The sequence below is a fragment of the Hemicordylus capensis genome, chromosome 4 (assembly GCF_027244095.1).
Source record: "Hemicordylus capensis ecotype Gifberg chromosome 4, rHemCap1.1.pri, whole genome shotgun sequence".
Lineage (NCBI taxonomy): Eukaryota > Metazoa > Chordata > Lepidosauria > Squamata > Cordylidae > Hemicordylus > Hemicordylus capensis.
This window is the reverse complement of record NC_069660.1, coordinates 304560196-304576505: the sequence shown is the minus strand read 5'-3', so window position 1 is coordinate 304576505 and position 16310 is coordinate 304560196. Positions and strand designations below refer to the sequence as shown.

Here is a 16310-nt window from a genome sequence, read left to right as displayed (position 1 = left end):
AGAGCTGGAGCGACTAAAATTTTGAGCACGGGTAGCTAGTCAGCAACCTAAGGTGAAATTCCTATTATTTATATCAGGTCTGATCAATACATACATCTCAAACTACTTGCCTGGCATAAGGTCTGATGCTGTATGTCCCTCGTCCATTCTATGTCTGAAGTGTGTTCTGGGAGCCTAAGTGCACAAAGTTCTGGATAGGTCCTAACAAAAGTGCATGAGGTTCCCAGCTCAGTTCAAGCCCAGATATGCTGAATAACTGGGCAATGTTTCCAAATATCAGCTTTCCAACACTGGTTACTTGCATAGAGTTGACACATGTGATTGGTCTGGAGCCAATTCCATTGCATGAAGTATGCAAATGAAGTATGCAATGGAATGGAATAAACACAGGCGAGATGGTGATGCTGGAACATTTATTGCACAAGAAGACATGGCAGGTGTTGGGCTGGAGTTCATGGAAGGCAATGCTCAATTCCGGGAATTGTCATATAATTCTTTTCTTATTTTATGCAACCCGATCATAATCTCAGCTCATTTGGCTGTTAAAGAAAATAAAACAATAAATTTTTATCTTCTTTCAGGTGACAGCAGTGTGAAGGTACATTCATTAATAACCCTGGCATTGTAGAACAAGGTCTGAGGAATAACCCACTTTTTAGGCTAGGACAATATGCTTATGGGTCTCCCAGGCAGTACCAGGATCTTTCAGGTCTACATTGGCATTACCAGAGACCAACCAGGCTTGGCATCAGTGCCCCTCTCCCATACCAGTAACAAAAGAGCTGAACAGGTCTCTGAGTAGATCAATGCCTTGGGAAGACTCTGAGAGAACAGTAACTGAGCTTGGTATGCAGATGGTAAGAAGCCTTCTCCAAGAAATTAAAACCATAAATGAAGAAATTATTCGACAGAGCAATCTTCCCCCTCAAGTGCAAAAACCATTTCCCACCACGGATTAAACTAGCTCCAAAGAGGAGAACCTCGTGATTAGGTCAACCTCAAGTGTGAGTGATTAGGCCAACAACCAAAACGTGATCTCTACTCTTAGGCGATTCAGCTTATCTGAACCGAAACAATAGATTGCTAAATCACAGCACCAAGAAAGATCCTCTCGAGCTTTGTCCCAAACACTCAGCCTTTAGGGTACGGAAACTAGGACTGTGCAAGTTGGAGGATTTGGAAGCCCGTGTCAGAATTCCTGCCCACCACCACAAGGAGGCAGCCAATTGCAGGGCACCTGCCCCAGGTGGTATGAAGGGGTGGGGTGGGGTGGAGGCTTTTCTCTAAATTCTGATGCAGCTGCAGAGATTCTCGGAAACATGTGGGGACGGGCAGGCAGGGAGTGACACAGGAGAGCCTGGGAACGAGGGCAGAGCAGCCAGGAAGAAGTGCAGGGATGCCTGGGGGTTGTAGTTTCTCCGAAAGAATGGTTCCTTCCTTCCTATGGTCTTGTGGTAGTGTCCAGTTTGCTAAGCAGGGTCCATCCCTGGCTTGCATTTGAATGGGAGACATGTGTGAGTACTGTAAGATATTCCCCTTAGGGGATGGGGATGATCTGGGAAGAGCATTTGCATGCTTGCATGCAGAAGGTTACAAGCTCCCTCCCTGGCATCTCCAAGATAGGGCTCAAAGAGACTCCTGCCTGCAATCTTGGAGAAGCTGCTGCCAGTCTGTGTAGACAATACTGAGCTAGATGGACCCATGGTCTGACTCGGTATATGGCAGCTTCCTATGTTCCTATGTTCCTAAGCACAGAAATAAACAGACTGAAAAGGAGGCATCCATAACTTGTAACTTGGCAGCTGGTTATACAAAATCCCCTTAGGTAAAAAGAGCCTTGACCCCACAATGCCCTGGAATCCTTACCACATTAATAACTAAAGCAATATCAATTAGATACAATGGAAACTGCCTTATCCCGAGTCAGAGCATGGGTCCATCTAGCTCTGTATTTTCCACCCAGACTGTCAGCAGCTTCTCCAAGGTTGAAGACAGGATTCTCTCTCAGCCTTATCTGAAGATGTCAGGGAGGGAGCTTGGAACCTTCTGCAGATGCTCTTCCCAGAATGGCCCCCACCTTGAGAGCAATATCTTATAGTGCTCACACATGTAGTCTTCCATTCAAATACAATCAGGGTGAACCCTGCTTAGCAAAGGGGACAATTCATGCTTGCTATCACAAGACCAACTCTCCTCACAATTGTGCCTGGGTGGTTTGCATGGCTGGCATATCTAAGCCGAGGCAAACTCTGGCAAGTTCTGCTGTGTTGGTGCATGCTCAGATGTGGCTTTTAAAAACCTTTTAGTGACACAGTGAAATTAAAAATGCCCGTCTGACTGCTGAGAGTAAAATATGTTCAGATCTTGAAAATAAAGCGGTCCCTTTTTAAGTTAAATGTGCAGCTCCACATTTACATACATAAACAACATGTGACAGCAGCCAACCAGAGGCGGATGTGTCATGGTGTATGATGATGGTGTTGTGAAGCAGGGGGGAGGAAAAGCAATATTGTGTTGTTGCCTTGTCAACATCTATGACATGCATGTTCCCAGGCAACGTCACATGCACATTTCTGATGTTCAGGACGGTGCAAGAACCAAAACACATGCATGAATCAAAAGCCCAAAATACGGAACAGCATTTTACTGAGTTTTCCTTTGTCTGAACCAACAAATCACTCGTTTTGAAATCCCAACCAGGTGAAGTTCAGACATCATTGAAAGTAACTGACATAAGGAAGCAAATGACATGTTCAGCGCATCACAAAACACAAGGTGTTTAAAGAATGAATCACCTCAGGGGGAACGTTTCTGTTTTCTCAAGGAAGAAGGCACAGAGTGTTCCCTGGAAGGAGTATTTATTTATAATTGGTATAAGGGTGATTTGTCTAAATTCTTGTATTCCTTTGTAAGCTGCTTTGGGCAGAGGCTTGCTTGTAACATGTTTGTATGTTATCGTGATTGCTTGCCAAATGCCTACGTATATTCCTGGTACTTCAAAAATAATTAAATAACAGAGCACAGAACTGGGAAAAGCCTATATAAAATATGGCGGGGGCAGGGGGGAGAGACATTAGGACTAATACAAATATTTATATACTGCTTAGCAACCTAAGTTCCCAAAGCGGTTTACATAGGAAAATACATACATACATATATACATACATACGGCGCCCTGTCCCCAAAGGGATCACAATCTAAAAAATAAACATGACAGCCACCAGCAACAGCCACTGAAGGGATGCTGTGCTGGGGATGGATAGGACCAGTTGCTCTCCCCCTGCTCAATAAAGATAATCACCACATCAAAAAGGTGCCTCAATACAGCTAATAGTTGTATGGTACACATTCCATTAGTAATTTCCATATTGTCACACCCTACCTCAGCAGCCCTATGTCCCGTTAGGGCACCATTTCATTTTGTAGGGAGATCACTGGACATTCCTATGCATTTTGTTAGGGCTCTATCCAATGTTTACCATCAAACATGCATGGCATGAACTGAAATATTTTCCGACAACTCCACCACCCGAGTTGACCTAATTATTGTTTGCTTGTATCTCTTCACTGTCCTCACAGCAGCTCCTTCAGAATCATTTTTAAAATCTGACTTTTTCTTCCCGCAGGCTACATGATCCCAGCCAATCAGGGAACATATTGCCAGTGTGATGACATAACACCGCACAGCCAATCAGATTTGTCTACATGGTGACATCACAAAGCTGATTCTGAGTGAGATCAAGAAGCATAGCCTTTAACTGAAACCTGTCCCACAGTGTTTTAAAACTACTTATAGAATAGGTACTCTTTTTTTAAAAAAACCTCCAGAGGGGCTAATAGCAGCTTTGGCAGAACTCTGATCGCGAAAACACCACAGGGTAAACGGGTTAAACATCTCCTTTTCCCACCACTACCACCCTAAGCCAATTAGCCCCCTATGGCTGCTTTTGAGCTTTTAAAAAGAAGCAAAGAGATCCAATCACAGATCCCTCACGTGTTGCTTGTAGTATAGCTCTTTTGCTTCCTCTTCTCAGTGGCTGTTTTCAGTGGAACTTCCCATAGCTTAAATGTATTACATCTGCCCACATAATCCAGTCTCCTTTAGATGTTCCTTTAGCTTTCATTTTTGGTAGGCCAGGTGTTTGTGAGAAGTCAGTGGGTGGTGGTCATTTATATGTTTTTTAAAAGATGTTAAGACATTTGTGTCACTTTCATTCTCCTTAGAACTAAGGAAAAGCCACCGGAAGACAAAGAATTCATGCATTTACTATATCATTATCAATGGTTCAGGCAATTATGATAACAGACACACATGTGTGTTATCTCACAAAAGCAGGCCATATAGTTCTGTTCCCACAATATTGCAAAATCTTATTTACCAAGTGGGTGCAGCTGATAGTATTTGACTCAATGATGGTGATCTGTTTAGATAAGTACTACCTATCAAAGATAATGTTTACAAATTAAATAACTGCATGTTTAGCAGGATTTTGATTTATTGCATCCCACCCCCACCCCCCGCCAAAAAACCCCCAAATTTTGTACGGAAGCTTTAGCTGACAATAGATTTGACATTAGGAGCAAAGAAAGGCACATAAATTTCCTTCTTTTAAAAAAGAAGATGCAAGTTTCTAGCCCTTGTGGCAAGCAAATGTAAACATAAACATGGGTGGGCAATTCCTAGTGAAATGAAATCCCAGACTACCAGTCAGCCAATCAACAAGGCAGAATTACTACACATGGTTTCTAATGGCTTCTCATGGCTAGTGGAATAAGAATAAATCATGCAATCTGTTCGAACACATGTGCTTAGTTTCCATAATCTATCACAATCACAAGGAGAGAAGAAATAGGTTGGCAAATAATTCCAGTTTCTATTCACAAGTTCACTGTATACACTAAGCCAGCCAATATAACTATTAGTGTTGTGATGACAGGGGCAGGTGAGGTGCTAAGGGTATGTACTACCGTCATCAGCCAATGCAGAATAGCAGAAATATGTCTACATTCAATTTATTTAAGTTGTTGTTGGGGGCTTAGGGATTGGCTTAGGGATTGGCTTCTGGCTGGGTTGGGGTGGAGCCTGGCATCCATTGCTGCTCTCATCCACACCAGCTGGCCGTACAGCTTAGGAGAGCGACCCTCCCTTCCTCCCTGAGTCATAGTGTGGGCTTTGTTCTTTGTCCATTTGGGGGTTGAGTAAGAATTTTTTTGGCTCCATCCTGATTGGCTGTGGCTGGTGTCTTTTTTGCCTACCTCACACTATGTCAGATCTGCCCTGACTCCCAATCTGGGGAATCCTCGGAGGAGGAGGACCCTGGCATGGCCCAAGGGGAATCTTTAGCAGAGGATTCTGACATGGTCTCTGAAGAGCCCCAGACTAGGGAAGACCCCAGCTTGGCCCAGAAAGAACCTGATTGAGGAAGACCCCAACAGGACCCCTGAGGAAGACCCTAGTACAGCCCTCATGGAGGGGCGACTCCAATAGACTTAGGAGGACTCCAATAGAGCCCCAGTCCAGATCCCCCTGAGTGAAGACACTGATGATCCCCAACCATGTTCCTCCTGGGGGTTCTCACCATTTCCAGACCCCCAGGGGGACCCTGGTGAGTCCGAAGGAGAGGAGCTAACCAGGGCCCAGGAGCACCTGTAAATGCCATGCCCGAGCCTACCTGCAGGAGTCCAAGCCCAAGCCTACCTGCAGGAGTGGTGGAAAAGCACTCACCTGGCAGCACAACAACATTCGCTAGGAAATGTCCTCCTCGGGAACAAAAGGTCTACTCAGGAAGAATCTAAGGACCAGTTCTAGCTGTAGTGCCCAGCGAGCTAGAGACTAGCTATCAGGTGGAACCCTTTAAAAACCTCCTAGAATTTCACGATGGCTGCTGGTACAACATCTCTTCTTACTGTATTCCCTACCACACATCTTGCTGACCTTGTGAAGGCAGGACACACTATGAGCTCTTCGTTAGGTAGGGGGTTTCCTGTAGGGGTGTGCACGAACCTGTTCAGCGTTCTATTCTTAAAATGCCAAACAGGTTCAGAACCCCCACATTCGAACCGGTTTGAACGCGGGAGTGCGGGTTGCTTTAAGGATGGGGGAGGGTGCACTTACCTCCCCACCACACTTCCCCCTCCAGTGCTCTGTGTAGAAATCATTCCATAGGGTGGCAGCGTACCTCCTTGCTGCTCCGTTGTTTCAGTGACTGGAAGTCACCGCAAGTGCTGTGCACGTGTGCACATGCGCATGTTGTGTGTGCATGCAACGTGCACATGCATGCCTGCGATGCACACACATGCACATGGCACTTCTGGTCACTAAAGGGGAATCCTTACCAGATTCCCCTTTACAAGCATCCTGAACTGGGTCGAACCAGGCTGAACTAGTTTGACCCGGTTCAAGTGCATGAACTGAACCACTGGCTGGTTCTAACAAATGGTTCATGGACTGGTGGTTTTGTTCAAATTCGTATGAACTCGTATGAACTTCGTATGAACTCGTATGAATTTGTATGAACCGTCTGTGCATACCCCTACATTCCAAGGTTTCAGGCAGAAGTCTTAGGAGCCTCTAATGTCATTCTACCACTTTGAGAGGGTGGACAGAGTCCCTCTCTCACAACACTAGGACCAGGGTCACCACATGAAACTGAAAGTCAGGAAATTTAGGAAAGAGAAGAGGAAGTACTTTTTCACTTTTTCAGTGCATAATTAATCTATGGAACTCTTTGCCATGGGATGTGGTGATGGCCACCAGCTTGGATGGCTTTAAAAGGGGCTTAGACAGATTCATGGAGGGCAGGTTTATTGATGGCTACCCATCTGGTGGCTGTGGGCCACCTCCAGCCTCAGAACCATGATGCTTCTCAATGCCTGTTGCAGGGGAGCAACAGCAGGAGAGAGGGCATAAAAATGCCTCTTGCCTGTGGGCTCCCCTGAGGTGTCTGGTGGGCCACTGTGTGAAACAGGATTCTGGACTAGATAGGCCTTGGGCCTGATCTAGCAGGGCTGTTTTTATGTTCTTATGCAAAATAATTCTTATCCTGTTAGGTGGATGATTTGGTTAGAGCTTGGCAATTTTTTTTAGCAGTCCCTACTACTGGGTATTTTTATCTGCTGCTCTTTCAATTTTAGTTCTGTGTTTCTGGCAGTTTGAAATTTTTTTCTTTGGCTTTATAATGTACTGTTGGCTGCCTTGGGAGAGCAGGATAGAAATTTTTATGGAAATACATAAATAATGCACAAATTGCCTTCTGTCTTTTGCTTTTCCAAGGTTCCCTGAGGAAAAGAATGTCCAAAGCTGGAATACTGAATCCCAAACTAACCTTTGTCCAGGAAAAGAGGCCTGCTAATCACAGAACTATTTAAAACCGTCCCTCCCATTACCTGAACTTGAGTTGGGAACCTGTAATTTATAACTTCCCCACCCACACACCCACATTGAAAGGAGATGAATGTTCCCACACAAGAAACTGAGCGCAAGTCCAAACATCACCCCACAGAAAAGAAGCGATAAAATATTTTTAAAAGAGAAATTATTCAGGCTCAATATTGGGGGTGGGGCTCAGAAAATCTGCGCGCCCAAGAAGGTTAAAACATCTCAGGAAATGTAGAAGAGAATCCATGCTTGCCTTGCTCCAAGTCGATTCTTTCCTGTGTATAAATGCACTTATCGGTGCCACAGGGTAGCAAACAGTGGAGCGAACAAAGCATTTCCTCTAGAAAGGGATCTTACTAACTATAGACCTGACCTTGAGCTGAAGAAAACCACAAATCCAGGAAGTATTTGAATACAGCCCAGCCAAAAGTTAGGGTGTGCCCAAATCCCATTAAGAATTAAACCCTGTGATTTTCTTCTACAAGTTTCAGTTGGATTTAAATGCACTTGTCTTAGATGCATTTAGTTGGGATAGTAGCTATGAAATAGTGAAGCGATCCTCATGATCACTGCAGGAGGCTCCCGCTGTCTGCAGGGAGGAAGCCGGAAAGCACTTCCCTCCCTGCAGACGATCACTGCCTCCTCTCTGGGCAGCCAGATCGGCCACCCACATGATTGCCGGTTCCATCACGGAGCCAACAGGGAAGGCGGGGATCGGGGGCCATGTGGCCCCCGGAAGTCCCAGGATGCCTCACGCAAGTGCCCAAGGCATCTTGGAGAGACCCCCGAGCCTGGGAGTCTGGTTGCAGGCCTCCCAGCAGGGGTCTTCTCATGTGTTGCCGCAGTGCAGAGCCGCACCACAGCAGCACATGATCCACCAAACGGGGTTAGCGGAGCACTCGCTCCACTAACCTCGTTTAAGGGGAGGAGGAGTTTTGCCGGTTTGCAGCTGGGAGCCACATGGCTCCTGTGGCCGAAGACGACCAGGGGAAATTGGGCTAGGTTCCAATTTGAATTGATTCGACTCAAATCTGGGTGATTCGAATTTGAATCGCATCACCCCTCAAAAGGGTGATACAAAACCAAGTTGATCTGCCATGTTGATCTGCCACTGCATCAGTTTGGTTTAAATCTGACTGTCAGATTTAAACCTATCTGAAGTACATGGGAGGGGGTCCTAGTTAAGAGTAGAGATGTGCATGAAATGAATGTTTGAATTTGTTCTGAATTTGAATCAAATTCTGAAAATTCATTTCAAATTTGAATCAGATTAAAATTCAGTCCAAAATTTCAATTTGAATTTGAATCAATTTGAACATGTCTTCGCACCTTTTTTTGACCAATCATGGGGCCTGAATAGTTTTTTAAAGTGCCATCTTTGAAAAATAATTCAAATCAAATTTCAAAAACTCATTTCAAATTTGAATTGAATCGCCGTTTTGAGGGGTGATTCAATTCAAATTCAAATCACTCAAATCACCCAGATTTTAGTCAAATCAATTCAAATCAAATCAATCTGCACATACTTAGTTAAGAGTCACCATGCTAAAAGAAGCAGAAAGTAGGCTCCATTCATTCTACTTAGAACTGCTTGTTTCTTGTATTCTGTTATTAGATTGAGGAGTTAAAGTCTGGCTTTTTGACGCAGCAAAATGCAATTACCTATGTTACCAAACACTTCCTGTACCACTCTGGATAGGAACGGCTTCATCTTGCTTATGGTAATTGTGTTTGCTGTGGCTGTGTCATTTTTATATAATTCTTTCTAGCAGTAAACGTGCAGTGTATAAAGGAAAGATGTACAATGGGGAAAGGAAGGGATGCACCAAATATAGGAACAAAATGTGAGGAGACTTTATGGTGGAAATAAGGTAATTTATGGTACAATGTTTTGTTTTGAGTTTGTTAATTTAGGAGGGCATTAGGAGGGATTTTCTAACTTTAAAAAGTATTTGACATTGGAATAATCTGCCTGACACAGTGTGGGGCTTTCCTTCACTAGATATTTTCAAACAGAAGTGGGACATCCATCTGTCCTGGATGCTGGAACAGATCCTTGATCGGAGCAGGGGCCTCCAAGGTGCCCTCCAACTCCAAAAATAAAATTTGATGGCTAACAATAAGACTTATGTTCAGAGAGCCATAGGCTGACATCCAGACTAATTTACTCATTACCCAGTGGGAGGAAAGCTGGTCTTGTGGTAGTGAGCATGAATTGCCCCCAATCTGCGTTGGTTTGGATCTGGATTGTAAGTTATTTTCCTTAGGGAATGGGGCCATAGCTCAGTGGTAGAACACCTGCATACTTGCATGCAGAAGGTCCCAGGTTCACTCCCTGGTCTCTAGGTAGGGCTTTGGAAAAACTCCTGCCTGAAACCTGGGACAAGCTACTGACAGTCAGAGCAGACAGTATTGAGCTAGATGGACCAGTGGTCTGACTCAGTATAAGACAGCTTCCTATGTTCACAGGGGTGGAGCTATAATTGGGAGGACATGTTCAAAGAACACAAGCCTCCCAGCTCCTAGGAGCCCTCACTCCCAGGCACTGGCTGTGTGTTTTCTTCGTTTTCTCCCTCAAGAATGAAGAAAACCAACAGATGGCAATGAAGCCAATGGAGAAATTAGTCCGTGCAGCCCCCTGGAGCTCATTTCACAGCCAGCAATGAAGCGCTGGCTGCGGGATTTTTTTGTTTGTTCGCGAGGGAGAGAACAAAGAAAACAAGCAGCTGGCAATGAAACTGGCTAGGAAATGAACTCCAGATGGCTTCACAGACCCTTCTGGGTGCAGGCCATGCCTGCTGTGTGTGATGTCACATATGGTGGGGGGTATCTGGTGTACAAGGGGGGACACTGGAGAGAGGGGTGGACATGAGCCCACCCTCCCCTAGTTATGTGCCTGTATGTTCCTATTAACTCCTGAGTTATTCTATTGAAATTAAGTAGAATTTTGGAGGAACTCCTGAGTAGTAGCAATGAGTCTGTATGTGTAGCCTATGATTCTTTGAACTCTTTAGACTCATTCACACGTTATGTTCAACATGTGTACAATGAGTGTACAATGTACACAGTAGGGATCTGCATGAAATGTATCTTGTAATCCATTTTGTGCTCAAAACGAAACACAAATCCCTGGAAAGTTTTGTTGGAACAACTGGTAGAGCCGGTTGTTCTGCTGGAATGAGCTTGAACCATTTTGAGGGGTTTGAGTGCCAATTTGGAGGGCTGATTATCCGGGAAGAGCTGGTCTACTGATTGGGGTCAGAGGGTAGACCAGGTCTCTCCCCCTGACGGCATGTCAGCCTGCACTGGAAGGCTGGTCTACCCACCACATGAGGCATGTAGACCAGGTCTCCACCCTGGACTTAGCATGTTTGCCCTCCTCAGATGACTGGTCTACCCAGAGTCCAGCCCACACTAAGTCTGGGTTGGAGGCCTGGTCTACCCACCTCACATGGCAGGTAGTCCATCCCTCTGAGGTGGGCTGATGCGCTCAATCCGCAATTGAGCAGATCAGCCTCCAACCCTAATTGGTAGACCAGCGCCCCGCAGTAAAACAGCCCTCCAAAACTGCGCTCAGGACACTCGGATTGTTTTGACTCGGAATGGGGTGGTTCTGTTCTGAGCTCAAAACAGACCCTTCATTTGAAGGGTGTTTTGTTATGAGCTTGGAACATTTGAAATGGCCCATTTTGAGTTGGAACATTCCAAGCTTGAAACGTTTTGCACATAGTACACAGGTACAGTCATTTATGTGCTATGTTGAATGCAGGTATAGAAGTATGCGTCCTATCTGTACCTTGCATTTGAAGGGCCTGTATCCTGGTTCACTTTTAAAAATAAACACAGGAACAGTCATTCACACAGACCTGTGTACACCCATACCCCATGATGAATCAGGCTTTTGTCAGGAGCAACTCTAATTCAGTTATTTCACGGAGAGAACAGAATTATTCTACACCTTTGAGATGATCTGGAAGATAGTTCTGTACTCTCCTTGAAAGAACTGAATTATAATCTCCTCAGTGAATTCTGCCGGTCTGTACTCTTACTACTCTGGTCTGTACTCTTCTCCTCAGTGAAGCAGATAAATAACATTAGCATGAACGTTTCATACAGAAAAATTGGAGTTCATGTGATGTAATAGAACATTGGAGGGAACACCTTATGCCTCTCTGGAGCTGCTGCTGTGTGGAGAGGTATATGCAGAGAAGTTGTCCTTGAAGCCAAGGAGAGTTTGGGGACATGAGGGACTCTGGGTATGAGAAGAGTTGTTTTGAATACAAGCCTTATGATAAGAGTCACCCAGAGAAAAGCCTGGAATCTTCTTGTCCCTGGCTGATAAATAAAACTTTGTTTTTCACAAATGGAACCACTGTCATCTTTGAGGAATGATCTGCCTGGATGAAGTGTTGGAGTAGGCCTCAAAGCTATGTAACAATGGTATCGAGAGAAAGGTCATGATCCAGCACCAGAGAACCACACATAAGGACACATCTCCATGGAAACAGAATATTGCTGGAATAAGTACCCAGATCCAGCAGACCTGAAAAGCAATCTGTGTCACACCAGGTCCCTGGGGAGTTATGGTGGTGCCAATGTTAGGGGGCAGTATATTAGTATTTGGAGACAGGTCATACCTCAGTGCAAGGACATCTGTTCTGGCTGCAGAAGGTCCCTGTCTCAGCATCTCCTCCTAAAAACAAATCTTCCGTAGCTGGTCTGAGAAAACATCTTGCCTTGAAGAGTTGGGGTCAAACTACACATTACTTTAAGCATGTGCTTTTGTTTGGTTTTTTTAAGCTAAGTAGCAGGTAGATCAGGCCCCTCCCTTTTAGATTGGATCAGTGATAGGAGAAGGGGATTTTAACCTTACCCCCATCATGGTCCTGAATAGCCTATCCTTCAGTTATGACTATTACTACTACTACTACTACTACTACTACTACCACCACTATGAATATTTATATACCACTTTTCATCAAAATTCTCAAAGTCGACTGCCTAACCAATTTGAACCAAATTTGGTAGAGTGGTAGTGAGTGACACATAGGGACACCACAATGGCATACTTTGTGATTATGTCACCCACCCCAATTCAAGATGGCAGACACATGAATGTTTGAGGTATAATTGAGCTAACTAGTGAAGTGCCTAAGCAATTTGGAAAAAATTTTGACCAGTTGTAAGGTACTGAAAGGAAGGTAGGCAGATTAGTTCTTACCAGAACAACTTGTTTTAAATTGCTTTAATGGTTAATGTTTTAATTCTCATTTTAATTTGTTATTTTATTGTAAAGAGACAGGAATATAATGGGGTGGAATATAAATATGTGAAATTAAATATAAATAAGTAAATCCAGCCTGGTGTGGTGCACTGGTGCTGTTATAGGGCCAGCGTGGTATAGTGGTTAGAGTGCTGGACTAGGACCGGCGAGACCCGAGTTCAAATCCCCATTCAGCCATGAGGCTTGCTGGGTGACTCTGGGCCAGTCACTTCCCCCTCAGCCTAACCTACTTCACAGGGTTGTTGTGAGGAGAAACTTAAGTATGTAGTACACTGCTCTGGGCTCCTTGGAGGAAGAGTGGGATATAAATATAATAATAACTAGTATTTTTAAGCCCGTTATAATAACGGGCGCTAGTTGTTGTTTTTTCCCCTTTCTGTGTGTCTGCATTTCTTGCATTTCCTTCCTCTTCTTGCTATTTCTTTCCCTCTGTCTTATTCCTTTCATGTTTCAAAACGGCCCATGTAAATGCCCCCGCGGCCGCCGCCGCCGACCAGCCGCCTGCCCGCCCTCCCAACTGGTTTTTGATCCAATTCCACCCCCCACGTTTAAGGGCCAAATTGGCCCATGCACTTGCCCCCGCTGCCGCTGCCGCCGGCCAACCGCCTGCCCTCCCAGCTGCCGAGACCTCCACAGCCTCAGCCCACGTCCTTCGCTCGATCACATTTGCGATTTAGAGAAGGAAAGAGGAGCTCGCATGTAGAGCTCCTCTCTCCTTAAAGCCTCTTCCCAAACTGGCGCTTTGGGTGCAAAGGCGTCCTTTGCGTCCATAGCGCCAGTTAGGGAAGAGGCTTTAAGGAGAGAGGAGCTCTGCATGCGAGCTCCTCTCTCCTTCTCTAAATAGCAAATGTGATCGAGTGAAGGACGTGGCCCGGGGCTGTAGAGGTCTGGTATGGGTAAGGAGATCTCGGCAGCTGGGAGGGTGGGCGGTCGGCGGCGACAGCCGCGGGGGGATTTACATGGGCCGTTTTGGCCCTTAAACGTGTGTGGGGGGGTTGGATCAAATAACAGCAGGGAGGGCGGGCGGCTGGGCGGTGGTGGCGGTCGTGGGGGCATTTACATGGGCCGTTTTGGCCCTTAATCTACAACAACATGGTCTGGCCCTTAATCTTCAAAAACATGGCTGCCCATGTCTGGGCGGCCGTATCTTTATCAGCAGTTCTGAGCATGCACTCCGCGCATGCTCAGAACTGCCGAAAAAGACACGGGCGGCACGAACGCACGCCCAAGCCTTTTATTATAGAGGATAATAATAAATTGTGCAGTTACCCTGGAGAAGTACGAGTAGCAAAAGTTGAATGAAAAAGTGTTTCTTTTTCATATGGTTTTCTTCTACTTTGTGTGAAACAATGCCGCAAAGGCAGAACCATCCCTCCATGGTTCTTTGTCTGGTCGTTCCTCTTGGGAGGTTAACAGACTTTGAAAAGGATTTCAGTTCTCTCAAGTACACTCCGCATTTGGAGAAATGCCTTCATTTAAAATATCCTGGCTAATATTTGAAGCTATTCTCTTTGCCTGCTGAGGCAGAAGTCATTCAACTGTTTACTCAAGTGTAATCTCGAACATGAAAAAGGAATTTTCCACGGCAAGTTGGTGGAGGGACCATGAAATTTATTGCCAGGAAATTTAGGACCAACAAACAGAGGCACTTTTTAACACAACACATAATCAACTTGTGGAATTCTCTGCCACAAGATGTGGTGACAGCTAACAACCTGGATGGCTTTAAGAGGGGTTTGGATGACTTCATGGAGGAGAGGTCTATCAATGGCTACTAGCTGGAGGGCTGTAGGCCACCTCCAGCCTCAAAGGCAGGATGCCTCTGAGTACCAGTTTCAGGGGAGTGATAGCAGGAGAGAAGGCATGCCCTCAACTCCTGCCTGTAGGCTTCCAGTGGCATCTGGTGGGCCACAATGTGAAACAGGATGCTAGACTAGATGGGCCTTGGGCCTGATCCAGCAGGGCTGTTCTTGTGTTCTTAAGCAGAAGGTTACTGGTTTGAATCCCCGCTGCTACTATATTGGGCAGCAGTGATATAGGAAGCTGCTGAAAGGCATCATCTCATACTGCGTGGGAGGAGGCAATGGTAAAGCTCTCCTGTAGTCTAGCAAAGAAAACCACAGGGCTCTGTCAGTGCCAGGATTTGACACCGACTTGACAGCACACTTTACCTTTAGGTTGGCTGCAGAAGTTCTGGGTCTGAGCCACTGCCAGTCAGATGAAACAATCATGGGCTAGGTAGTCCAATGCCTTAGGCGTACTTTTGAACCTGCCTTGTAAAGGTTTAACATTTGTTATTCCAACATCAATGACTCTGGACTCTGGCTTGATGATCTCCAAGGCTTCCCTATAATTTCCAGAAGGCAATCGAGCCATAACTTGCCCATGATGGAGGGCAAAGCAGCTATGCCTTTCAATTACTTTTAAAAAGAAGGGGGGGAAGACAAGATCAATACAAAATAGTAAATCATACTGTCTTCTTGAAGGCACTGAGAACTGATCGGGCAGTCATTTCAGAAATGGTATGTTATTACAACCCTACAGGGAGAAAAGGGAACCTTGTTCGAGCAAATTTATGAGCTGAGGCTCCTTTACCACCACATGATCAAAAAATGTTATGGATTACAGTAATAAGAACTATGTTTGACATGCTGCACCTACCCTTTCCAATGGATCTGTCTATGCTACTACATCATGATACAGAAGAATGAATCCATTCTAATAGATCAGGGCTTTCCAACTTTGAGTCATCAGATGTAATTGGACTATAACTCCCATCATCCCCAGCCACAAAGGCCTTCAGTCATTGCTTCTGGGGATGATGGGAGTTCAACAATATCTGGGGACACAAGGTTTGGAACCCCTGCTATAGTAGAACAGGAGGAACGAACTCCTCTCCATACAAGCTGTAGCCTGGCCAGAGGCCACCACTGTTTCTGTGCATGTTTACATTACACTTTATGCCATTTCTCCCCTGCATCTTTCTCCGATCTAAGTGCTTCCCCTTCCCTTGGACTGTTTGCTCAGATTACTGGCACCTGTACTCCCCTGACTGCCGCATGGAAAAAACAGCAGTCAGTGGGAGGCTGACAAATTTTGATCTGATGGGGAAATAGTTAAACACCCATATCTTCCAGAGCAGGGCTGCACAACTTTGACCCTCCAGTGGTTATGGGATTAAAACTCCTGTGGATGATGAGAGTTGTTAGCAAATGAGCAAAAGGACACCTTTGAAAGCAGTGATTCTCTTCTATTTAGCAGGGGGAGAGCAACTGGCCCTATTCAGCCCCAGCACAGCATCCCTCCAGTGTCTTACTGGTATATACTTTATGTTTCTTTTTAGACTGTGAGCCCTTTGGGGACAGGGGACCATCTTACTTAAGCATTATTTATTTTTCTATGTGAATTACTTTGGTGGTGGTGGTGGTGGTGGTGGTGGTCCAATAATAGCCGGAGGAGGGCCAAAGTTGCTCAGCCCTGTCTCAGAGCAACTTCCTCAATCAAATTAGCAGCCTCCCTGCTGCATTTAGTGAAATCAATCAATCAATCAATCAGGAGAGCAAGAGTGGATTTCCTGGTATAACACGTAGTTTGGCATTTATTCATTATTGCAATTCCTGGTTAAGGGGGGGAAATCTGCTCATTTTC

The 16310-nt window shown here is 45.3% G+C and overlaps 1 long non-coding RNA gene across 1 annotated transcript; it reads right to left on the bottom strand.

The window, feature by feature from the left end:
• Positions 1–399: 399 nt before the first annotated feature.
• On the bottom strand, positions 400–3585 carry LOC128322062 (uncharacterized). Its single transcript, XR_008305499.1, has 2 exons — positions 3383–3585; positions 400–539 (listed from the first exon to the last, which is right to left on the bottom strand). It is a non-coding gene; the product is annotated as an uncharacterized LOC128322062 (long non-coding RNA).
• Positions 3586–16310: the final 12725 nt, after the last annotated feature.